This window comes from Marmota marmota, unplaced genomic scaffold (assembly GCF_001458135.2).
Source record: "Marmota marmota marmota unplaced genomic scaffold, marMar, whole genome shotgun sequence".
In the NCBI taxonomy this organism is placed as follows: domain Eukaryota; kingdom Metazoa; phylum Chordata; class Mammalia; order Rodentia; family Sciuridae; genus Marmota; species Marmota marmota.
This window is the reverse complement of record NW_025999960.1, coordinates 21,148,711-21,174,715: the sequence shown is the minus strand read 5'-3', so window position 1 is coordinate 21,174,715 and position 26,005 is coordinate 21,148,711. Positions and strand designations below refer to the sequence as shown.

General features: G+C 32.0%; 1 pseudogene; it reads right to left on the bottom strand.

Annotated features, from left to right (window-relative positions):
* Positions 1-7,111: 7,111 nt before the first annotated feature.
* Positions 7,112-25,792, bottom strand: LOC107148785 (annotated as a pseudogene).
* Positions 25,793-26,005: the final 213 nt, after the last annotated feature.

The window sequence follows — 26,005 nt, the reverse complement described above, 5'->3', positions numbered from 1 at the left end:
CTGCTTCTGTTGTATACCATTGGTTTTGGTATGCTGTGTTTCCAATTTCAATTGTTTCAAGAATTTTTTAAACTTCATTAACTATTGATTATTCAAAACAGAGTTTGTTTATTTTCCCTGGATTTATATAATGTCCAAAGTTTTCTTTTTTATTGATTTCTATTTTTATTATATCATGCTATGTTTGTAAAAATAAATGAACATGATCTCAATTTTAAAAATATTTTTTGAGATTTGTTTTGTAACCTATCATATCATCTATTTTGAAATTATTCCATGGATTTAGAAGGACATGTATTCTTCATTTGTTGGAAGAAAGGTCTGTAGATGTCTGTTAGGTACAATTAACTCTGCTGTTTCTTTGTTGATTTTCTGCCTGAACAATTCTGTGCATTACTGAAAGTGAGATGTACAAGTCCCATACTATAATTGGTTTGGAGTCGATTTTTCCCTTTACATCTATTAATATTTACACTATATATTTGTGTGCTCAAATATTGGAAGCACAAGTAACTATTATTTCCTTTTATAGAATTGACCCTTTATCACTATTTAATTACTTCCCTTGTATCATTTTTTAAAATTTGTTTTTGATTTCCTTTTATGGTGTTGGTGGTGCTGGGGATGAACCTCAAGGCCTCACACATTGTAGCAAGCAATTTAGCTCTGAACTACACCTCTGGCCCGATAGTTTTTATTTAAGGTATGGTTTTGTGATGTAACTGTGGATACTCCTGTTTTATTTTAGATTCTATTTTCATGGAACATCTTATTACATATACCCTCACTTATAGTCTGTGTGAATCTTAGAGGAGAATTTAGCTTCTTGTCAACAATTTATAGTTCCTTCTTTTTGTTGTTGTTGTTGTTCATTTAACTACTTTGCATCTTTTAATTAGTATTAACATGCTTACACTTAAATAAATTATCAATAGCAAAGTCTTACTACAGCCTTTGTAACTTCTTTTCTGGTTTTAGTATACTTCCTGTCTATCCTTTCCTCTTTCTTACTGACTTCTTTTGTGATTAAGTCATTTACTTCATTTGTGAGAGTGTTTTTATTTCTTGCTTATTATTTTTGGCTTACAAATTTTTTTGTGTTTACTGTGAATGTTACAAAGACAACCTTGACTATAACAAGTTATTAAAATAAAAGATACCAACACAGCATGATTATAAAGCTAAGAAAACAAGACTACTGAAAAAGAAACTATACCAACAAAACCACTACATTTGCACTCCATTCCTCCCCATATTTTGAATTTTTAATATCCCACCCCACATATTTCATGGAAACATATAATGTACTTATTAGGCTTGTTTTGTTCATCATCTTCATAGACTCTACTGTATAACATTAAGGCATTGTGAATTTGTCTGTATGGGAACTCTTATTATTGAGTTTTAAATCTTCACATCTTTCCTTCCTATTCTTCAACATCACTTTCTTTCTTTTTAAAGAACTCCCTCTAGTATTTCTTGGCATTCATTTCTGGTGGTGGCTAATTCTCCCAATATTTAACTAAGCACACCTTTTCCTCATTTTCATTTCAAAGAATAGCTTTGATTGGTACACTATTTTTGTTGATAATTTATTTTTCCTTCACTGTTTTAAAAATCTCATGCCACTCTCTCCAACCTGTAATATTTCTGTTAAAAAAATCTGTTTTCAGGTGAATTGAGACATCCTTATGTGTTGTTTATTTCCTCCTGCCTCCTTAAGAATCTTCTTTTAATCTTTGGCATTTGATAACTTCATTTAAGTATGTCTTGGAAAATACTTGGTCAAGCTAAGTCTGTCTGGTGATCATTGAGTTTCCTATATATGGATATTTGCATTCCCTTTTCAGTTAGTAAAGTTTTCTGTTCTTATGTCTTCTAATAAGCTATCAACTGATCCTATTAAATTCATCCATAGAGGCTGTGGCTGTGGCTGTGGCTCAGTGGTAGGGCCCTCATCTGGCACATGTGAGGCACTGAATTCTATTCTCATCACCACATAAAAATATGTAAAATAAAGGTATTGTGTCCACCTAAACTATATATATATATACACAATATCTTTATGTCCACCTAAACTATATGTATATATAGTTTAGGTGGATACAATACATATATATATATATATATATATATACACACATATATATAGTAGTGAGTACATCTATATTGGTTACTATCTGGTTGGCTTCCTGCACATTATTTTGACATTTTGACAATTAGTATTTTCTGGAAAGTTCTTGATGCTTAATAATGTTCAACATTATTTAAGCACTGAGTGTTAATTCTAATCTTCATAATCTGTCTTTGTTTAGGCCTTTTGTTCTAGGAATTTTAAGTGGGCTGCTTATTTTCTGAGTAGTTAGTCATTTCTGCCATTTCAACACTAGATAGTGTCCTAAGTCCAGGTTTACTGCACTCTTGTTATTGATATGTTCATTGTTTCATCACTAGAGCTGATCCAACTATAGGTTTGCCCCAATTCTGCAGCTTGTGTTGATCAGCATAAATTCAGTGTTGGTCAGAATAAAGTGGCTTGGTTTTAGAGGTTTCAGTCTATGGTGGCTTGATCCCACAGTTTGCTGGGACCAGTGCTACACTGTAATGGACCTATTACAATTATAATTGTTAATATTACTGAGAACTTACTTGTTTACTTGCAGTAGTTTAGATTTTAACCTACATAAAATCAGAACAAAATAATCTTTGCATTGAATACAATTATTTTTCTCCTTTACAAAAAAATGAACAAATCTGAATTCTAGAGAAGGTAATGGTTTGTTCAAAGTGTCAGGGTTTAAATGACAAAGCCAGCATACAAAGCCGGGCAACCTAATTCCAGCACTAATACACTTAAGCAGCACACTGTTGCTATGAAACATATAACTGATCCTCTTACATCAAAGAGATAATTCAGAGACTTGCACCTATTCAAAGGAATGTTAATCAATACTATCCAATTGACCCTTTAATTGAAATCGATGGTGATGGATCTTTTGGCTTTCTATAAGGAACGAAAAATAAGGAATTGTATTTTTTATAATAAAAAGGTATTGAATTTTGATAATTTTTCTGTATCTATTGAGATGATCATGTGATTTTTATCCTTCATTTCATTAATGTCATTTATCTAATAAATTGATTTTCCCATGTTGAGTATTTTGGGGTTAAATTACTATTTTATGATTAAAAATTCTCAATGCACTAGGTTTAGAAGGGAATAATCCCAAAGTAATAATACAGCATACAACAAGCCCATCACTAACATCTTATTCAGTGATGGAAAAATTGATCATTAAAGATCAAATTCAAGACATATATTGCCATATTCATCACTTTTTTTATTCAATGAGAAACTGAAAGTGATAGCTATTTAATTTGATAAAAATAAGAAATGAAAAGCATTCAATTGGAAAAAAAGTCATACTATCTTTCTATGAGGAAAACATTGAAGAATACACACACACACAAACACACACACACAGTAAGAACTAATAAACGAAGTAAAGTTGCAAGATACCAAACCTACATACAAAAATTAGCTGCATGTCCACACCAACAACATATATTTGAAAAATTAGTAAGGAAACAATTTAATTTACAAAAACAGGGCATAAAACACTTAAAATAAACTTAAATAATTAGTGAAAAGACTTCCATGCTGAAAACTGTAAAACACTGAGGAATGACATAAAAGTATTTCTTGTTTTAGGATTGGAAGTTTTAAGTTTTTTAAATTGTTTCTTACACAAAGTTCTCTACACATTCAATGAAATCTTATCAAGATTTTAACAGCAGTTTTTTACTGAAAGAAAAAAAAAATGTCTGAAATTCTAATGGAATATCCTAAGAATTAGAATAGCAAATCTGTCCTGAGAAACAAGAATAGAGCTGGATGCAAACACTTGCTGATTTCTAAATATATGACAAAGCTACAATTAAACAGTATGGCATTCATATAAAGACAGGCATGTAAACTAATTGAACAGAATACAGAGCTCAGTAAAATCTAATTGCATGTACAGAAAACTGATCTTTTACATGGTGCTAAGAATTCACAATAGGAAAGGACATTTCATACAGTAAATAGAATTTCAAAAATGATATATTCACATGCAAAAGAATGAAACTAGAGCCTTATCTTATATTATACACAAATGTGAACTGGTAAAAGACTAAAGACTAAACATAAGATCTGAGACAACACACACACACACACACATACAAACACACATCTGAGACAGTAAAACTCCTAGGAAGAAATATATGTGGAAAGCTTCATGACATTGATCTTGGCAATGACACCAAAAGCTCAGGTGAAAAACCCAAAAATAGACAAGTGTCAGCACATCAAATTCAGAAGCTTCTACACAGAAAAAAAAGAAACAGAATGAAAGGTCATTCCATGGAATGGAAAAAACAAATTATAAAATATAAACATTGTAAGGGATTAATATTCAAAATTAAAGGAACTCCATAGAATTCACAGAAAAAAAAAACTAATGCAATTGAAAAAAATGGGGAAAAGACCTGAATAGTCATTTTCCCAAAGATGAGTTACAAATGTATAAGGTTATCAACATCACTAATTATCAGAGAAATGCTAGTTAAAACCACAGTGAAGCATCACACCTGTTATGATGGCTATTATATAAATAAAAGTAAAAACAACAATCCTCCAAAATAAAAGTAACAAGTGTTGGCCAGAAGAGAAAAAATTGAGACTCATGTACACTGTTGATGAGGATGTAAAATGGCACCTCCAATACAGAGAACAGTACAGCTGTTCCTCAAAACAGTCACAAATAGAACTACCACATGATATGGAAATCCAAAAATTCATTTTATATGTATTCAAAAGAATTGAAATCAGGATCTTCCAGAGATTTTCAAATACTTATATATGTACTACATCGTTATTCAAAATATGGAGGATATGAAAGCAATCCTTTAAATATCCATCTACAGATTAGTGGACAAAGAAAACATGATATATATACATTAGTATATTATTCAGCCCTAATTAATAATGAGATTTTGCCATATGCAACATACATGAACATGGAAGACATACTATGATAAAAGTCAGTCAGTCAATGATAAATAATGCCTTGGCTCAACATACTGAACATAGTCAAACTCAGAAGCAGAAAGTAATGAATTTTTTAGGTCTGCTGTATTGGGGAAATCAGCAAGTGCTATTCAGTGAGTATAAAGTTTCAATTATGGAGGATGTATATGTTCTAGAGATCTAATACATATCATTGTGTCTATACTAACAATAATGTATTTTGCACTTAAAATTTTGGGAATAGAGTAAATGTTGATGTTGTGTTCTTACTAAATTAAAAACAAAAAGAGTGGGGAGAAGGGATGAAATTTTGGGAGGTGATGGATATGTTTAATACCTTGAATTCTTAAATGTTGTGATGATTTTATGGATGTAAATATAATGTCAAAACAAATCAGATTTTGTGCCTTACATGGTGCACTTTCTTTATATCAATCCTAGGTCAATAACTGCTAAAATATATTTAAAAATAAAAAAGTAATGAGTTATTTTTTAAAGTGAATGAATTGGGAACTGTTGGGAACTATGCTACTTATTATGTGATTATCTGATTATTAGGAAAAGGAAACAAAACATGAACCATGAAGTTATGATATATTAAAAGCAGGAACAAAATAAATTCATAATAATAATAATAATTCATGGCATACTTGAAGTACTTTTTTCTAGCCCTTAAGCTAAGCAGAATTTTCCTAGATTTTATAACTTTTCCTTATACTTTTAATGTCTTAAATCTTTTTTTCTTAATCAATTTTTATCTTTAATATTTATTTGGCAAACAATATTACCTCACATAAATCAATGTGCAAACTTTACCAAAATTAGAGTGGAACAACTAATAAAAGAGAAAAAATAATATTAGCTAGTATACAACATGGATATAGATTTCTAAATCATGGCCTAGTAAGGTAAAATTCCTCAGAAAGTGTCATTCCTAAGCTCACATTTGCTTTTTTTTTTTTAGAAATGTTTTATAAAAAATTGAGTTTTGATATTGCCTTTTCCTTAAGTAATAACTGTAATTAGAAAAGTTCTACTCCCATGAAATTGGTCTTTTTGTTTGTTTGCATCAGGGATTGAACCCACACGTGCTTAACCACTGAGCTACATCCCCAGCCTTTTTTAATTTTATATTTTGAGTTTGATTCTTGGCTTTGAACTTGTGATAGTACAGCCCCAGCCTACTGAGCCACTGGAATTATAGGTGTGCATGAGTATACCCAACATAAAATTGTTTTTAAAGTCATAGTTATATTAATTTTTCTTGTGAAAGCCAGCATAAATAAGTAAAATAATTCAGGTAATAATAAATATAATATATTTATTTAGAAGCAAAAGCTAGCAATAATATTGAGCCTATTTCTAATTTGCTATCATGATCATGAATATTACTCAATTTTTAAATCATATAGATTTTAAGTAAGTTGTGAATTTAATTTCAAATGTTCAGTACAAAAATTAATCCTCCTCTTCCACCTTGTTTAACCTATATTGTTTATATATTATTTCTTCCTGTAACCTATATGTCTGTTTACCCTATTAAAAAAACAACAACAGTAATCATTTAAAACACAGTATTTTAGATCTCTAGAACCACCAAAAGGCAAAAAGAGGGTATACACATACACATACAGACACACCTATATGTACACACATTTGTAAGAACATATATGTGTATGTATATATTTGTATAAACACATATATGAATTACTAACTCAAGAAACACAATGTCTTATTTTGTTCAAATATATGTGCAGTGATTATCATTAGCATGTATATACTTGAAGTATATAAATTCATATATAAAGAGACTTTAGACCTATTTTTGAAGTGTATCATACAAAAATGCATCAAATCATTCCACAATAATTTTGTGTGTGAGTTCATAAAGGACTTGATATACAAGTACATTAAATTAATCCCAAATAGCATTAAAAAGTTGTTTTTCTTAGAAGAGATAAGAAAGCAAAGACTAACTAAACAGCAATGGTTTTGGCTTTATAGTTAAAATCATGCACCTGAATTAGTTGTAAATCATGTTCAGATTGATGATTTTGAGGCAAATATCTTCCTCACAATGTCTTTAATTGCTTGTTTCACCTGCTGGTTCCTTAGAGTGTAAATAAATGGATTCAGCATAGGAGCCACAGAAGTGTTGAGCATAGCCACCCCTTTTGTTAAAGCAACTCCTTCCTTTGCTGATGTTTTCATATACATGAAGATGCAGCTTCCATATGAGATGGAGACAACAATCATGTGTGAGGAACAGATTGAGAAGGCCTTTGTTCTTTGTTGNTATATATATATATATCTGATATATATAAATAAGCACACCAGATCAAACATAATGAAATAAATAAGATAGAATAAATAGAAGTTGAAACATAGATAAAAAAAACTTAAAATTACTTGCCTCTTATCAAATATTGATGGCAAAGCTTAAGTGTTGAATACAAAATAATATTCTCAATTTGCTTAAATCAAAAGTCATGCAACTGTTCAAAATATATTTTGCTCTCTCCTTCCATAAAACTGCAAGTTCCCTCACAAAGTCTTTTATGCTTCATTTTGAAACACCCAGTAAAATATTTTATTTTTATCTTTTAATCATCATTTAATACTTGGAGGCCTGACATATTCCATCCACTACCTTAGGATCATAACTTTAGATGAAATTTCTGCCATTATAAATGATAAAAATTCTAGAGTTAGTTTTGATATTTCTCAGAGGGCCAAATCCATTATTTTCCCCTAGTAATAAAGTAAAAATAGCACCTTCAGTGTACTTTGTTTTACATAATTTCAGAAAAAAAAAATTGAGGCAAATGAAAGCTTAATTACTTTTGTGGTAAATAATAGAGCCCTAATTGATCTGTGTGCTTGATCCATTTTAGCAATCATATTTTAATTGTGTGATTATGGTACCTATGTCCCAGGAGAAGTCTGAGGAAATTATCCAGCAAAATGTTAACTGGGTATTTGGGGAAGGGTGAATCCCAGGAAAAATAAACAAATATCTTCTGATGTTTACTTTCATACTTTGCAAGTATTATCCTTAAGGTTGAGGGAAATCAGTTTAAAATATAAAAATAAAAAAAGTGAGAGGTCTATTAAGAAAAAAGTCCTGAAAAAATAATCTATGGAACACTTTCAAAAAATTACTGGAGGTTATTGAGATATATTATAGCAGCTGAAATTTACATAGAGTATTGCTCCTTTCATTAGTTAAGCTAAGTTATAAGTGTTCATCTAAAATTGGAAGTAACTTTTACATTTATTTTTATTTCCAAGAAGATCAACATAGTATTGCGTGCATCTCATATGCAGAACTAAGAAAGAGTGGGGCAGAAATGATATTTGAACAAACACTGAGAAACTTCCCAATTTTGATGAAAGACATACATCTACAAACCAAAGAAGTTAAAGAGACTTCAGGTGGGATAAGCTCAAAAATAATTATATGAAGCCACATTATAAATTAATTTATTGAAAGACAAAAATAAAAAGAACACTTTTGGAGCAGCAGAGGAATTCAAAGCAATCCTTGGTGAGCCTATCACCTAATTTCTCACTAAAAACCATGAAGGCATCAGGCTTTCTTTTCTCCGTACCCTTACCAACACTTGTTATCTCTTTGTTCATGTCTTACTCATATAGTAATTTAAAAAAGGTATAATGTAATATCTTACTGTGGTTTTTAATTGCATTTCCATGATGTTTGGTGATGATGAGAAACTTTTGGCCATTTGTATGTATTATTTGAAAAAAAAAATGTCTATTTAAGTCTTTGTCCTTAAAAAAAAAAAGGAGTTTTTCTTTTCTTTTCTTTTCTATTGTGTTGTAGGAGTTTCTTAATATTTTGGATATTAGCCCCTTTTCAGCTATATGGTTTGTAAATAATTTTTCTTCCATTATTCACATTGCTTTTTCATACTACTGATTATATATTTTGCTGTTTATAAACTATAGCTTAATACAGTATCATTTGTTTTTGTTTTTATAGATACACTTTTGGTGTCATATCAAAAAAAAATTTGTAAGACCAAGGTCAAGGAGACTTTTCTTTGTTTTCTTCTGGGAGTTTTAGGGTTTCAGATCTTATGTTTACATCCTTAATCCATTTCAAAATTTTTATAAGGTGTATAAATAAAGATACAATTTTAATCTTTTGCATGTATATATTTAGTTTTCCCATTTATTAAGGAGACTTTGTCTCATTGTATATTATTCGTGACCTTAATTAAGATTAGTTGACCATATTTGTGGTGGTTTTTCTCTATTTTGTTTGATTCTTCTATGTGTTTTTTTTTTTTAATTCCAGAACTATACTCTTTTGAAAGCTGTTGTTTCATAATATAGTCCTAAATTAAGTGATACCTAATTTTCTTCCTTCTCTTTGATTGGCTTGGCTATTTGAGTATTGATGGTCCCATACCTATTTGAGAATTTTTAAATTTTCCATATTAAAAAATGTCATTAGTATTTAGATGAGAATAGCATTAAATCTATAGTTCACTTGGATAGTATAGACATTTTACCAGTATGAATTCTTCTAATGGAAAAGAACAAAAAATTTTCCATCTGTTTGCAACTGCAATTGTTTTCATGAATATTCCACAGTTTTTTTTCTAATATTTTTTTAGTTGTTAATAGACCTTTAATTAATTTATTTATATATGGTGCTGAGAATCAAACCTAGTGCCTCACATGTTCCAGGCAAGTGTGCTACCACTGAGCCACAACCCCAGCCCTCCCATAGTTTTATGAGATGTAAAAACTTATCTGGGAAGTATTCATAGCAAGCATAAGGGGAAAAAAATGAGTATTTGTCTTCTCATTCTGAATATTTGCAAAGTTTGCTTCAGTTTTTTAAAGTTTTAGCATTGCCTAACTGTATCTGGAGCCAAAAAAATCTCCAAACCAATTCATACATGGGGTGGAGTGGCATTTTTTTGAGGTCATTTACGTGAATATTAACTTCACCTTTGAGAAAAATTTCAATTACTCATTTAATATGTATTTTCTTTAAGGTTTTGATATAGTTAGTGTCATAATTGTGTTAATTTTTTTTTTAGTTTCCATTGATGATTCATGGCACATAGTATACATTTTGAGGTATTTTAAGTGTATTTCTCATCTAGTCCATTTAAAAGATAACATCATACATTATATCTCAGTTTCTTTATAATTCGATATCTTTGTACTTTTTTGTACTAGTGTCTTCTTAATACTATTGACTCATTATATTAAGATTTATATGTGTTTATATCTTATGGAGACTTTGATATATCATGAAGGGAATAATTTTTCCATCATTTTATATTTTACAAATATTCAGAAAAATATATATTCTTTAAATGAAGTTTAGAATAAAATATTAATAAAACATTGTAAATATTTTGATTGCACAGGTCTTTGAACAATTTATATTTTCAATAGTTCACAGATAAAATATATATTCAGGTAATCTGATGCTACATGAAAGTTTGCTTATTGATAATTTTTCCCCAAAAAAATTTCAAAATTGTTTTAATTTCTTATTGGACCACTATAATTATATAATAAGGGCATTGATTGTGACACATTTATACATACACATAACATAATGTGATCAATTTTATTTTCCAGTACCTCAGTTCCTTTATCCCTCTCCGGATTTCCTCCCTTTACTCTATTTGTTTCCCTTTCATTTTCATAATATCCTCCATCCTTTTTCCATTTTTTTCTCCCGAGCTTCCACATATGAAAACAAACAAAAACAACACTTGATGAGTTTGTCTTATTTAACTTAACCTAATCCTCTCAAGTTCCATTCATTTTCCTACAAATGACATGATTTCATTTTTTGGGGTTGAATGAAACACCATTGTGTACATTCTTTTTTTTTTTTTTGTACATTCTTTTTAAAAACTATTTACTAGTTTTAGTTATAGGTGGACACAATCGTTATTTATTTTATCTTATGTGGTGCTGAGAACTGAATCCAGTACCTCACACATGCTAGGCAAGCGCTTTACCTCTGAGCCACAACCCCTGCCCCCCACATATTCTTTATTCATTCATTAACTGATGGATATATAGGCTCTCTACATAACTTGGCTATTGTGAACTGGGCTGCTATAAGCCTTCATAAATATATCTGTAATGGTCAATGTGAATTGTCAACTTGATTGGCTTAAGAGCTGTCAAGGAGTAAGAGGCTTATAAGTGTGTCAATGAGGGTGTGTCTAGAAATGATTGGCATGTGGGCTAGCCAACCAAAATGGAGACCCTCCCTAAATGTGGGCAACATGATACAATAGGGTGAAGGCTTGGATGGAATAAAAGTTGGAAGAATAAGGAAGCAGAGCAGATGCAAACTCAATTCTTCTTGAACAGGTTCTTGATTGCTACTGCAATCATCTGAGGATATCAGACTCTTGCTTCTACACTTTTCCAAAGCAGACTCTGCCAGTGATTCTCCAGGGAGTTTCCAGAAGTCTTTGGTCACAGACTAGGGTAGAATTGTTTATCCCTGTTGTTCTGAGGCTTCAGTCTCTCAGACTGTACAGCTACTGGTTCTTCCACCTCTCCAGCATGCAGACAGTCATTGTGGACTATCCAGCTTCTGGTCATGTAAGCCAACCTAGTAAATCCCCTTAGTTATGCTTCCTATTGATTCTGTTCCTCCAAAGAACCCTGACTAATACATTTCTCCACAGCAAGTATACTAATTTACAATTCTACCAGCAGTGGAATAATAAGTGCCAGCATTTATTATTATTTCTATTTGTGATGATTGCCATTCCAACTGGCATGAGTTCAGATCTCAGTGTAGCTTTGATTTGCTCCCTGATTGCTAAGGCTGTTGAACATTTTTTTCATGTATTTCTTACCATTTGTTTCTTCTTGTGGGAAATTTCTTATTCAGTTCATTTGGCCATGTGTTGATTGGGTTATTTTTATTTTAGTTTTTAATGTTAAGTTTTTTGAGTTTTTTAAATATATATTCTAGATATAATCCCCTGTCAGAAGAGTAGATGGCAAATATTTTGTGTAGACGCTCCATGCTCTTATTTACTTTGCTATGCAGAAGCTTTTAAACTTGATGCCATCCCATTAATTAATTATTGGTATTATTTCCTGAGCTTTAGATCCTAATGAGAAAGTTATTGCCCGCACATACATGTTGGAGTGTTTCCCTTATTTTCTTCTATCAACTGCAAAGTATCTAGTCTAATTTCCAGGGTTTTGGTCCATTTTGAGATTATTTTCATATGGATATCCAGTTTACCCAGCACCATTTGTCAAAATGAGCTATATTTTCTCCAGCCTATGTTTTTTGGTGTCTTTGTCAAGAATCAGATGGCTTTATTTGTGTGGGGTTGGTTTTGTGTCTTCTATTCCATGGTTTATGGGTCGGTTTTAATGTAAATACCATGCTGCTTTTGTTACTGCACTTCTGCATTATATGCCTACAGTATTGCTCTTTTTCTTATTAATTGCTTTGGCTGTTCTGTGTCTTTTATTTTTCCATCTGGATTTTAGGACTGTTTTTAACTAATTCTGTAAAGAATGTTATTAATATTTTGATGGGGATTGCACTGAATCTATAAGTCACTTTTGGTAAGGTCATCTTTTTAGCAGTATTAATTCTGGCTAGACAAGAACATAGTACATATTTTCAACTTCTAATATTGTCTTCAATTTTTTAGTCAGTATTCCATAATTGTCACTGTAGAGATCTTTCACTTTTTTAGACTTAAACATAAATATTTTATTTTTATTATTTGAAGCTATTGTGAAAGGAATTATTTTCTGATTTCTTTTTTAGTGAATTCATTATTGATTTTTGTATGTGGGTTTGTACTACACTACTCTGCTGAATTTGTATATTAGTTCAAATAGTATTTTGATAGAGTTTTTTTATAACTTTTAAGTATCAGATATATCATCTACAAAGCTTGATAATTTGACTTCTTGTTTTTCTATTTGTATCCATTCATTTCCTTTTTATACCTAATTTAACTGGCTAAAATTTCAAATACTATATTGAATAAGAGTGTTGATAGTGCACGTCTTTGACTTATTCCTGATTTTAGAAAAAGTGTTTTTAGTTTTATCCCATTCTATATGATGTTGGCTCTGGGTTTATCCACATAGCCTTATGATCTTAAGCCAAACTACTCTTTTATAATTTCTTCAATTTTGTGGTCATGAATGAGTGTTGAATTTTATTGAAGGCTTTTGCCACATCTATTGAAATAATGAAGACATTTTTGTAAATATAATCCATGTAGTGAATTATATTTATTGATTTGCATATATTGGATATATTGCATATATTGATTTGCATATATTGCTTCCATAGCAAAAAACTAACTTGATTTATGGTTGTGATTTTTGATATTTTGTTAAACATAGTTGCTCTTTATTAAGTATTTTTGCAGCTACACTCATAAGTGACATTAGTCTGTAATTTTATTTCCTTGATGTGTCCTTATCTAGTTTAGGTATAAGGGGAATACAGGCCTCAGAAAATGAATTTGGAAGTGATTCATCTCTGTTTCTATTTCATGAAATATTTTTAGGAGTCTTGGCAGTAATTCTTCTTTAAAAGCTTGAGAGAGTTCACCAGATAATCCATTTGATTGTGAACTTTTCTTTGTTGGAAGCCTTTTTATTACTGCTTCAATCTCATTGCTTGTTCTTGTTTTGTTTAGTGTTTTTTTTTAATATCTTCTTAGTTTATATCCTCTTGGTGATTCATATATAAGTAGAAATTTATCCATTTCTTTCAGTTTTCTGATTTACTTAAGTACAATTTCCAATACAGACCCTAGTTATTCTCTGGATTTTTGTAGTGTCTGTGGTTGTGTCTCCTCTTATATTTCTACTTCTATTAATTTGGATCTTGTCTCCTTTTTATTAGTTTGCTTAAGGGCTTTTCAATATTATTCATCATTTCCAAGAATCAACACTTTATTTTACTGATATTTTATATTTTTTAATTCTCTATTTCATTAATTTCAGCTTTGATCTTAATTATTTTCTTTTACTGCTTTTGATGTTTTTTCTTGATTTTCTAGAACCTTGATATGCATCATTAGATTACTTATTTATTTATTCTTTATTTGGGACCTTTCTTATTTTATATAGGCACTCACTGCCACCAACTTTTTTTTTTCGTAGAGCCACCTGCACAGTGCCATAGAGATTTTGATATGTTGAGCCAATATTCTCATATTATTCTAAAGCTCCTTAAATTTCTGACCTCATTCCCTCTATTTCCTAATTTTTATATCTTTCTTTCCTTTTGTTGTTGTTGTTGATTTATAATTTTATTCTTTCATCTGGTAAGATGGAAGGAATTATATTTTTTTTCCTATTTTCTATGACTTGTTTTGTGGTGAAAAATATGGCCTATTTTTTAGGTTATATAAGCAGCTGAGAATAAAGTGAATTTGGCCATTGTTGAATGAAATATTCTGCAGATGTTTATTAGTTTAATTTAATTAATAAATTTGGGGGGGTGCAGAGGAATCTTTACTGATGTTATGTCTGGTTGACCTATCCTAGGGAAAGGTGTGTTAAAATATCTCAGTATTATTGTTTTGGCTTCTATATGAATTATTACATGGAATCATGCTTATTTATGTAATTAGGTGCACTAATGTTTGGGGCATAAATATTTAATATCATTATATCTTCTTGTTGGATTTTTCACTTTATAATGTGACTGTCTTTGTCTTTTATGATTAATTTTGGGTTTGATGCCTGTTTTGTTAGATACAAGGACAACTATTCCTGTTTTGTTTCTGCCTTTATTTATCTGGAATATCTCTATCTGTTTTAGAGAGCTTTTTCTCTACTCTGACCAAAAGACTTGAAAAAAAAAACAATTTAAGAGGGAAATTTATTTGGGGGCTCATGGTTTCAGGGTCTCAGTCCAAAGACAGCTGACTCCATTTATTGAGGCTCAAGGGCAGAAGAATGCGGTGGAGGGAGCAGCTCAGGACATCACAGTAAGCAGAGAGAGAGACCTTTACTCAACAAGAACAAAATGTATACCCCAGTGACACACATTCTCCATTTTCACCCTCCCCACCTACTGTTAGCACCAAGTTAACCCCTAACATGGTATTAATCCACTAATTGGATTAAGGGTCTCATAGCCCAATCATTTTACCTCTAAAGCTTCTTGAATTGCCTCACACATGACTTTTTGTGGACATTCCAATCCTTTCATTAAACCTTTTTAGAAAACTCATTTTCATTGCATTTGTCTGCTTCTAATGAATGGCCATTTAGCAAAGGCAAAGAGACTTTAAATTGAAATTCTTTCTGCCAGTTCTGGGAATAGTTTCTATTTAATGCTACTTCAACCAGAAAAAAAGCAGAGTGTTCTCTCTTAAAACTGAGTGTTTTCTTGCAAGTTGAAGCTGCTAGCACAAACAGCTTCTGTTCCACACTTGCAGGAATTTCACAGCCAGTACATTCAAAGCACAGTTATGGCACAATATTTAAAAAGTCCTAACAAGAAAATCCTTGTGCCTAGGAACAAAGATTTTAGCTTATGCTTATCTTGGAAAATTTTCAAGAAATCAAAAATTTATCTTTTCATTCTGAAATACAGCTTTATTGAATATGGCAATCTTGGTTTGTAGTTATTTTTGTTCAGGGCTTAAAACACATAATTCAGTCCCTCCCAGATAAGGGAGAGAGAAATCAAATTTTCATTGAATTACTTCTAAATAGTACATGACATTTTTTTTCTTGAGACTTTTGAAAATTCTTTCTTTTGTTTCCCCTAATTGTTAGACAATATTATTATACAATAAGTCTTGGGGAAGTTCTTTTCTGACCTTCTCTATTTGGGGTTCTGAATGTGCCTTGTATCTGGACAGCCATCTCATTCCCAAATACAAAAAAATTTCTGATATTAACCAAAAAGTTTATACTCAACCTTATCCTGTGTCTCAGATCCCTCTTTGATTCCAATCATTCTTACATTTGATCTTTTAATGTTGTCTGTTAAGTTCTTGTATATTCAGTTCATGATTAACTTATTTTCTTAATACAGTCTAAATATTTAATGCCAGACATTTTGTCTTCTAGTTCTAGGATTCTGTCTTCTAGTTGACCTACTCTATTGGAAAAACTTTCACCTGAATTTTAGTTGATTTATTCTGCCTTTTATCTCCAATATTTTAGTTTGGTTCTTTTGAAATCAAAAGTATAATGATTTCTTTAATTTGTGAATGGCAGAGAGAAATAAAGAAAATCTGTATTTGGGGTAAAATTGGGAGTTCATAACCAACTTGAATCTAATGTATGAAATATGATATGTCAAGAGCTTTGTAATGTTTTGAACAACCAATTAAAAAAAAGAAAAAAAAAGAAAAGTGGTGAGGGGTGAGAAAAGTTGAATAGTGAAAGTGAATTGAGAAGGAGGTAGGAGGGGTGAGAAAGGGGAACAACTGAGTAATGAAATTGACCAAATTATGCTAAGTACATGTATGAATATATCACAATGAATTCCAGTTTTATGAATCACTATTTTTCACCAGTTAAAAAAATAAAGACACATGTGGAGGCACATGCATCTTATTCTGTCAAATGGGGAGGCTGACGCAGAAGGAGCACAAGTTCAGTTAGCTTCAGCAATTTAGAGAGGGCTTAAGCAACTTAGTGAGACCTTGTCTCAAAATAAAAAATAAAAAAGGCCTGAGGATGTAGCTCAGTGTTAAAGTCCTCCTGGATTCAATAATCTGTATGAAAACAAACAAACAAGCAAATAAACAAAAACAAAACAAAAGTAAAAATCAACATAAAAACAATAAAAATAGAAGAAAGATCGATAAAGCAAAGGAAGGAGGTCAATACTAGGTACTAAAATGGAGCAATGGAAAAAATTATGTTACATGAATTTATAAATGTGTTACAATAAACTTCACTATCATATATAATTATAATGTATTACTAAAACATAAAAATAATAAAATAAAAATAAAGCTATATGATAATGAGGAAAAATAAAGACAGGTGGGAAATTGTTGCAGTGTTCATATTGAAAATATTAGAGGTGTAAGGCAAATGCAAGTTTAATCAATACGCTAGCATAATCTTTTTGTCCTTAATTTGGAAAAGAGAAGGTAATGCCACAGTGTCGAGTTTTATAAATCTTGAGAGAAATTTGTTAACCAATGTGATAAATTTTAAAATGAATTAAACAAATGGAATTAAACTATATTTAAAAGTCTTTAAAATTAATTGAATAAGACAGACTTAATGGCAATAAATCTATAGGAAAAAGTAGATTGAAATATGACTTTGTCAAACTAATATTGAATTGTAACATTTTCTTCTCATAGATTGGAATTTGGTGAAAATAAAAAAAAACATTCTGAGAAAATAAATTGAGTGTATAAAATTTGCAATGAAGATTATGGTATGTTGTATTATTATTATTTATAAATTGTATTCATAAAAATTATGTCTGAATATTCTTTGATAATAAACTAATTGTTAAACAGTTACCAGAGTATTATTGTTCTCTTTCCAAATGCTTTGAAAGAGCTAAAATTTCCTGTAGCTGAGTGTGAATATTTTAAATATTTTTAGTCCCCCAACCTTCTAAGTCTCCAAACACACCTCTGTTTTTTAAAATATTTAAACCAATTATTGATTGGGTTGTTTTTTGGTGTTATTTTTTTTAAAGATTTTTATATATCCTGGAGATTAGTGCTCTTTCTAATGTGCGTGTGGCAAAAATTTGCTCTCCAAATGTAGGCTGTTTCTTCACCTCATTGATTGCGTCTTTGCTGAGAAGTTTTTTAGTTTGAATCCATTGCATTTATTAATTCTGATTTTATTTCTTGCACTTTAGGAGTCTTGTTAAGGAAGTCAGGGCCTAATCTGACATGATAAAGACTTGGGCCTACTTTTTCCTCTATTAGAAGAAGATATACAGTTCATCAACAAATATATGAAAAAATGTTGAACATCTCTATTAATTACAGAAATGAAAATCAAAACTACTTTAAGATTTCATCTCACGCCAGTCAGAATGGCAGTTATCAAGGATACAAACAACAAAAAGTGTTGGCCTGGATGTTGGGGAAAAGGCACATTCATACATTGCTGGTGAGACTGCAAATTGGTGCAACAAATCTGGAAAGCAGTATGGAGATTCCTTAGAAAACCTGGAGTGGAACAACCATTTAACCCAGTTATCCCTCTCTTCAATCTATATCCAAAGGACTTAAAAAAAAAAAAAAAAAAAACATACTACAGGGACACAGCCACATCAATGTTTATAGCAGCACAGTTCACAATAGCTAAACTGTGGAGCCAACCTAGATGTCCTTCAGTGGATGATGGATTAAAAAAAAATGTAGCATATATATGCAATGGAATTTTACTCAGCAATAAAAAAAAAATAAAATCATGGCATTTACAGGTAAATGGACGCAGTTGGAGAAGATAATGCTAAGTGAAGTTAGCCACTCCCCAAAAAACAAATGCCGAATGTTTTCTCCGGTATAAGGAGGCTGACTCATAGTGGGGTAGGGAGGGGGAACATGGGAGGAATAGATGAATTCTAGATAGGGAAGAGGGGTGGGAGCAAAAGGTGGGGGCAGGGGATTAGCAAGGATGGTGGAAAGTGATAGACATCATTATCAAAAATACATGATAAAGACAAGAATTGGGTATCAAAATACTTTATATACAAACAGAGATATGAAAAATTGTGGTATATTGTGATAATAAGAATTGCAATGCAATCTGCTGTTATTTATTTTTTTAAAAAATCAATAAAAAACATACATTATAACAATAAAATATGGAATTCATGATGAAGCTATAACATCTATGTATTGATACCATAGGAACAATATTTATGATGCAAAAACAATAGAAAACAGAATGACAAATAGAAACATAGAAGAAGACATTACTTCACATGCAAAAAAATTTGCTTACTTAAATAGTATTTTTTTAAATATGCACTTGGAAAAATAATTTTCAAAGTTGCTTGAAATAACATTTATTTTGCTTAGGTTATGAAGTTTCTTGGAAAGTTTTTCAAGGATTCTTAAACCAAAATTCTAGCATTAATGCCGAATATCATTTTCTCATTCTTATTTTTGTGACATTAAAACAATCTTAGGATTTTCAGCATGCATAAATGTAAAATGATAACTGCAAAGGAGATCAAAGTGAGACAAAACATTCTGGAAAAAGAAGTTGATTTTGGAAGTGAATGAACAAATGGAAGAATGGTGTATGTGTTGACATACATGAAAATGCAGCTTCCATAAGAAATGGAGACAACAATCATGTGTGAGGAGCAAGTGGAAAAGGCCTTTTTCCTTTGCTCAGCAGAGGGGATTCTCAGAATTGTCTTAATGATGAACACATAGGACAGAATCACTAATGTTAAGGTTACAATGAGAGTTAATATGGCCAGGAAAAAATCCTAAGAGCTCTAGAAAGGATGTGTCTGTGCAGAAGATCAGGAGCATAGGAGAGGAGTCACAGGTGAAGTGGTCAATGATGTTGGAGTCACAGAAATCCAGTTGTAGTCCCATGATCACAGGTGGAAAGATAATGAGAAAGCCAGTTAGCCAAGAACCAAGGACAAGCAGGGTGCAGACCCTGCTGTTCATTATTGTTGTGTAATTCAGTGGCTTGCAGATAGCCACATAATGGTCATAGGACATGGCAGTTAAAAGGAAAAATTTTGTTGAGCCAAACAGTATGAGGAAAAACACCTGGGCCATGAAAGAATTATGGGAAATGGTCTTATCTCCTGTTATGATGCTGACTAGGTATCTAGGAATAGAAACTGTGGTGAATGAGATTTCTACGAAAGAGAAATTCCTAAGGAAGAAATATATGGGTGTTTTTAGGTGCAAGTCTACCAGAATGAGGGCGATAATTGTTAAGTTTCCAGTAATGCTTAGTATGTAGGTGAAAAACAGAAATAGAAAAATGAAAATATTGAGCTTTGGGTCATCTCTTAATCCCAGAAGAATGAACTCAGTTGCAGATATATGATTTTTTATTCCCTTTTGTTCACTTCTTCCAGGTCTAAAAATTAAAATAAGAAATAATTCTTTAATAAGTTTAAGACTCCATTTTTATTACATGTCCTGAGTTAAGAAACATAAAAGGCCTATAAATAAGGAATAAATTGACAAGCAAGATGTTACTGGGATAGTAGCTCAGTGGTAGAGCACTTGCCTAGCACATTTGAGGCACTGAGTTTGATCCTCAGTACTACATAAAAGTAAGTAAACAAAGGTATTGTGTCCATCTACAAGAAAACAAACAAAAATTAAACAAACAACCAAAAATGTACTGTTTTGGAGAATGTACATTAACCATAACAAAATAATCTGTCTGTTATCTTCCATATGCATTCCCAGTCATTTAATATAAAGTTAGTCTCTTGATAGCTTTAATAAATATATCTGCATAAGAAAATTATGCTTTTAAAATATGCCTTACTTTCCTTTAAATATCTGATTATATGTGTGTAAAAACTAAGTAGAAAATTTTAAAATATAAAATATTTGTTAAAATTTTTTCCAATGAACAGATGTTCTGAATTTCTGAACATGAAACTGTTAAAGAACATCTGTGCAGGGAGACTTGTGGAGGAGGCACACAAAGGACAGACACAGACACACAGGGAAGGTGCAGACAGACAGAAGGATGGTAGAAAAAAAGGGGTTCCTGCCCCTCTCTACCATCCTCTTTAATAACCCAAAAAGTTACATATTACCCACCACCAATGACTACACTTTAGCCAGTATTTCTTTTAATCCTGAAGTCTAGCTAACTGAGATAAAGTCCAGGTAAATGCAAACTCAGAGCCTCTGTCCTTCAAAACATATCAGTATGGAAACCAGGTAGTTCATGTGCATACTTATCTTAATAACCTCATCAGGGAAAAGCTGGGGGTTCCAATCATGGAAATCAGGATGCCAGTTACCCCCAGGAGTTTGCTCACCAGGGGTAACTGTCTATTTCCACAGTCAAAACACCTACATGAAATATTTTGAAGTATTTCTTAATTTTCCATGTTACTCATTATCACCCTTATTGGTATAGAGAGTTAATAATTTCACAAGGGAATCAGGACTATAAAATATTATTTACATAATTCTAAAGAAGCAAATTCAGAATTTTCCAATGTACTAAACTTATTCCTTTTTGAATTCAATAATAATGTATCACTGTATAGATCAGTTTCTGAGGGCCAAAGTTTAGTGATGTATGTTATACAATGATTAGAAAGGAGAAAAAAATAAATGAAGCCAGAAATTTTTAAAAATGCATTTACATTGAGATAATCCTACATGGTAGTAGTTGGATGCTGAAAGCCAAATGCTAGGTTACTTTTCTTTGAGTGACAATGTTTGATGTTTTTCTTTCAGATCTTTGCATGCACTTCTCAACCTGTGGCTACCTCTGATTTTCTTGCATAATGACAAACTTGATGGAATCTGGGTTGATGATCTTTACTATATACAGTGAACATTCTGTAAGAATGACTCCATTAAAAAACATATTGCTGGGCTGGATATGTAGCTCAAGCAGTAGAGCGCTTGCTTGGCATGCATGCAGCCCAGGTTCGATCCTCAGCACCATATACAAACAAAGATGTTGTGTCTGCTGAAAACTAAAAAATAAATAAATATTAAAAAATTATCTCTATCTCTCTCTCTCTAAAAAAATATATATATATTGCTAGGCTGGGGGTGTGGCTCAGTGGTATAGCACCTGCCTTGAACATGTGAGGCACTGGTTCAATACTCAGCACCACATAAAAATAAATAAATGAAAATATTGTGTCCATCTATAACTAAAACAAAACAAAACAAAAAACATATTTCTGACATCATAGAGTCCCTGATGGGATGGGGACATGCCCTCAAATACTCAGAGAAGGTCCTACAACCATACCTAGACAAAGTATCTAAGAAGTTCTGCTGCTTAAGGTCTGAGAAAGAGTTGGTGACTTGAGAAGAAATTTGGTATTCTGGGCAGTGGTAGAAGCTCTAAGTGCAGTCCCAAGTAGTCAATTCATGTTAAGCCCCAATGTCTGAAATTTCAGTAGTATTGCAAAGTTGTCATTGAGTAAAAGTGTCTCTAGTACTAACTTATTATTTAGAAATAAAAGTATGAGCTGTGGATTTGGAAATGGCAGTAGAAAAATGGATGCTTTAGAACTGCTTACAGGTAAGGATTTTGAAGCCAGAGATGATGCTCTTATGGAGTTTGAAAAAGCTATTGGAAAGAAAAAAGGAGAGAGGGAAGGGAAAAAAGAAAGGAAAAGAAAAAGGGATAGGAAGGAAGAAAGAGAGAGAAAGACATGGAGGTGAGAAAGCAGGAAAGAAAAAAAAAAGTTGGAATTTTTTCAGTATTTTGGGGAAATACAGAGAAATGGAGGTGATAAAGGTGTATATTTTGCTTGTGAATCAACTGAAAATGGTTTCTAATCAAGAGAGGGCCATTTCATGAATAAGAATCAAGGAGCAATATTTATGGAAAAGAGGTGAGCTACATGGTATATGAAATAAAATTGTTGAGAAGATTAATAGTAAAGTATTATCCTAGGTTGTATGATCCAAGACCAAGTACTTGGCATCTTGTTTGCCAGACTTTCTTTAAAAAGAACAGAGTCCTGACCCTAGGTGTTAGGAAACCTGAAATACATTTTACTTGGCTCTCAATAAGTATTGTTTAAAGAAAGATGGGCTGTATTTTTTAATTACTTTGTTCACCTTCCAGTTATAAAACTTGGTTTTGTAAATATTCTTTCTTAAACAAACCAATTTTGTTTGCTTTTTTCCTGCCTCCAAATAGACACAGGGGACTCTTTTTGGAGAGCATAATTAAACTGTCTCTGGAGAACATGGTACTGAGGAGAGCACCCTAAATAAAAGCTGAATAATTTTAATTAGGCACTTTCAGAAATTATGTTTTTCCCCCAACATTAAGTAACAGAAAAATGAGCAATGCTTTTGCTAGCAACAACAAGGAAGAAATGACAGTCTTGACTTACTGTGGACTTCATACTGTTAATATTATTTTCTTTCAACCTGAAACAAATGTCTGCCAAAATAATATATCCTACTTCATGGGAACATGTAAAAAAGCATAAAATAGGGTAGAGACCATAGAATATTGTGCTAGTTATCATTTGGTTGCTCTGACCAAAATACCCAACAAGAAAAATTAGAGGGTAGAATATTTTTTTTGGATTTGGATGACTGTTTCATAAGTTCAGACCATGGTTGGTTGATTTAATTGCAGTGGGTCTGAGGTGATATGGAGCATCATGGCAGGGGGTGTGGTGGGAAAGAGCTGCTGACCTCATGGAAAACATGAAGGAGATTCTCTCTCTCTCTCTCTCTCTCTCTCTCTCTCTCTCTCTCTCTCTCTCTCTCTCTCCAGGAACTGAGGACAAAATATAAACTCCAAAGTCATGCCTCCATTGACCTACTTTCTTCAACCACACCTCTCCCATTATATAGTAAGCACCCAGTTAATACATTAAAATTAAGATGGCCTAATTGTTCACTACTCTCATAAACTAATCATCTTTACCTCTGAATATTTCTTTATTAATTCAGAAGCTTTTGGGGGATATCCCATATCCAAACCATAATACATACTAACTGTGACATTTAGATTCTTACTTGTTGACAGGAAGAATATTGAGTATGTATTTTAGGCAAGATAAAGTTAGTAGATGATCACATCAGCAAGATACAATGAAAATTGAGGGTAAATATAAACATAAAACTCATGAAATATGTATCTGAAAAATTTCTCATATATTGTTTATTTCTATACTCCATGTTTGTGTAAATAATGTGAAATACACTCTACCATCATAGGTATCTAAAAAGAACAAATAAAAAATATTGTTCCTTTCACATTAGAAACCAAGTAAGCAACATAATAAATAGTTCATGACCTACTTTCCTTTTCTATGTGTGATTTTTCTATTGGACATTTTCAGGTCCAGTTCAGTGTTTCAGCTATGGAATTCATTGAATACAGTATGTTTTGTATGTATGCTGAATTTGAATTGTTTTTGTCCTTAGAATTGTGTTCTGTATATCTGGATATGCTATGACAGATCAATCTATGGAACCTGGGGAGAAATATTGGTGAATTAGGTTGATTGTCTTTTTTTAAGAGAATGTTCAATTAAGGACAGAATTTTTCTAACCAAAAAAATTTTAAAAATTCATCTTTCCCCTTTCTTGTGTTTTTTTAATTTGTTCTTTTTAGTTATACATAACATTAGGATACATTTTGGCATGTAAGAAAGCAGGGAATATAATTTGCTCTAATTCAATCCCCACTATTTCCCCATTCCCTCTTCTCTTCCCTCCCCTTGTTCCCTTTCCTCTACTGAGTTTTCTGCAATTTGTTTATAGATTTTCTTTTAAATTATTGTCTTGTGGATATACATAATGGTGAGATTCACTCTGGTACATTAACATATGTATATAGGAAAAATATGTCAGATTTGTTCTACTGTTATTCCCATAACCTGTATTTCCTCTCTCTTCCTCAATTCCCTTCTTCTACTCGATTGATCTTTATTCTGTTGGGATGGAAGCCCTTATTTACTTTGTTTTTTCTTTTGTCCTTTTGTTTTGGCCTGGCTTCCACCTAACAGAGAAAACATTGGACCTTTGACTTTCTGGGTCTGGCTTATTTCACTTAGCATGATTGTCTCCAGTTAGCTCCCACTTCAGCAAATGCCATTATTTCCTTTTTCTTTATAGTTGAGTAATACTCCATTGTGTTTTGTTTACCACATTTTCCTTACCCATTCATCTGTTGAAGGACACCTAGGTTGGTTCTACAGCTTGTCTATTGTTAATTGTGGTGCTATAAGCAATAATTTGGCTGCATTTTAACATAACACTAATTTAGATTAGTTTTTTTTAAATAGAATAACTTCTGTAGCATTATACAGGGCAGAAATAGGAACGACAGATAGATAGGCACAAGAGAGAGAAAAAGAAAAAATAGAGAAAAGTGGAAAGAAATAATATACATCAAGTTAAATAGAAGAAAATTGTGGATGGGTTGGGATTTGATGCAGTAGTAGATAATGTTAGAGGGAGACTAGGAGTAAGAGGAGGAAGTATAAACCAGAGGTGGGAAAACACAGACTGATTCCATGCTTTAAATGCTTTTAATGTTTAGAAGAAATACTTTGAAACGTGTTGAGGGAACAGTGTCACCTATTAGTATAATGACTAACAATCCAGATAAAGAATAATATATAGAGATATATATGATTAAGTTGATGTTAGTGTTATTTATAATAAACATGGCAAATTGAAGAAAATTCTCATTGAATATTGGTTTGGGTTTTATTAGGATTTGGAATCTTCAGAAGATGTCCATCATTCTTGGCTTTGGACCCCTCCAGAGAAGCTGTCACTGGAGCCACTACCTGAGTTGCTGTGGATCTCCCACCACCTCGTTTTGGTTTGTCAGCTCAGGTGCCTGTGACTGCCTGACATGCCTGTTCCATGTTGTGTCTGTTGATCATTTTTCTTGTGTGTAGAAGTTCAGGATGCTGGGCTCTGGACTAGGGCTGTGATTGCCAAAAACCACCTTGTACTTGCTCTCCTCTTCAGGATCATTTTCAAGGTTGTAAAAGGCCTGTTGGCTGTGTACAAGCACAGGTCCCATGGTTGTAGATTCTTTGTGGTTCAAAAGCATTTCCCCTGGCTGTCACAGATTACTGGGGTACTGTCCTTATCACTAAGTAAAGAGACTCATCTGGTTTACCTGGGTTCTAGCTGAAGTAACATCCAGTAGGTGTTCAAACAGTGCCTAAACATTCGCCATCTCTGGCCATGGGTCAGTTTGTGCACCATTGCTCTTTACTGCATTGAATTCTGG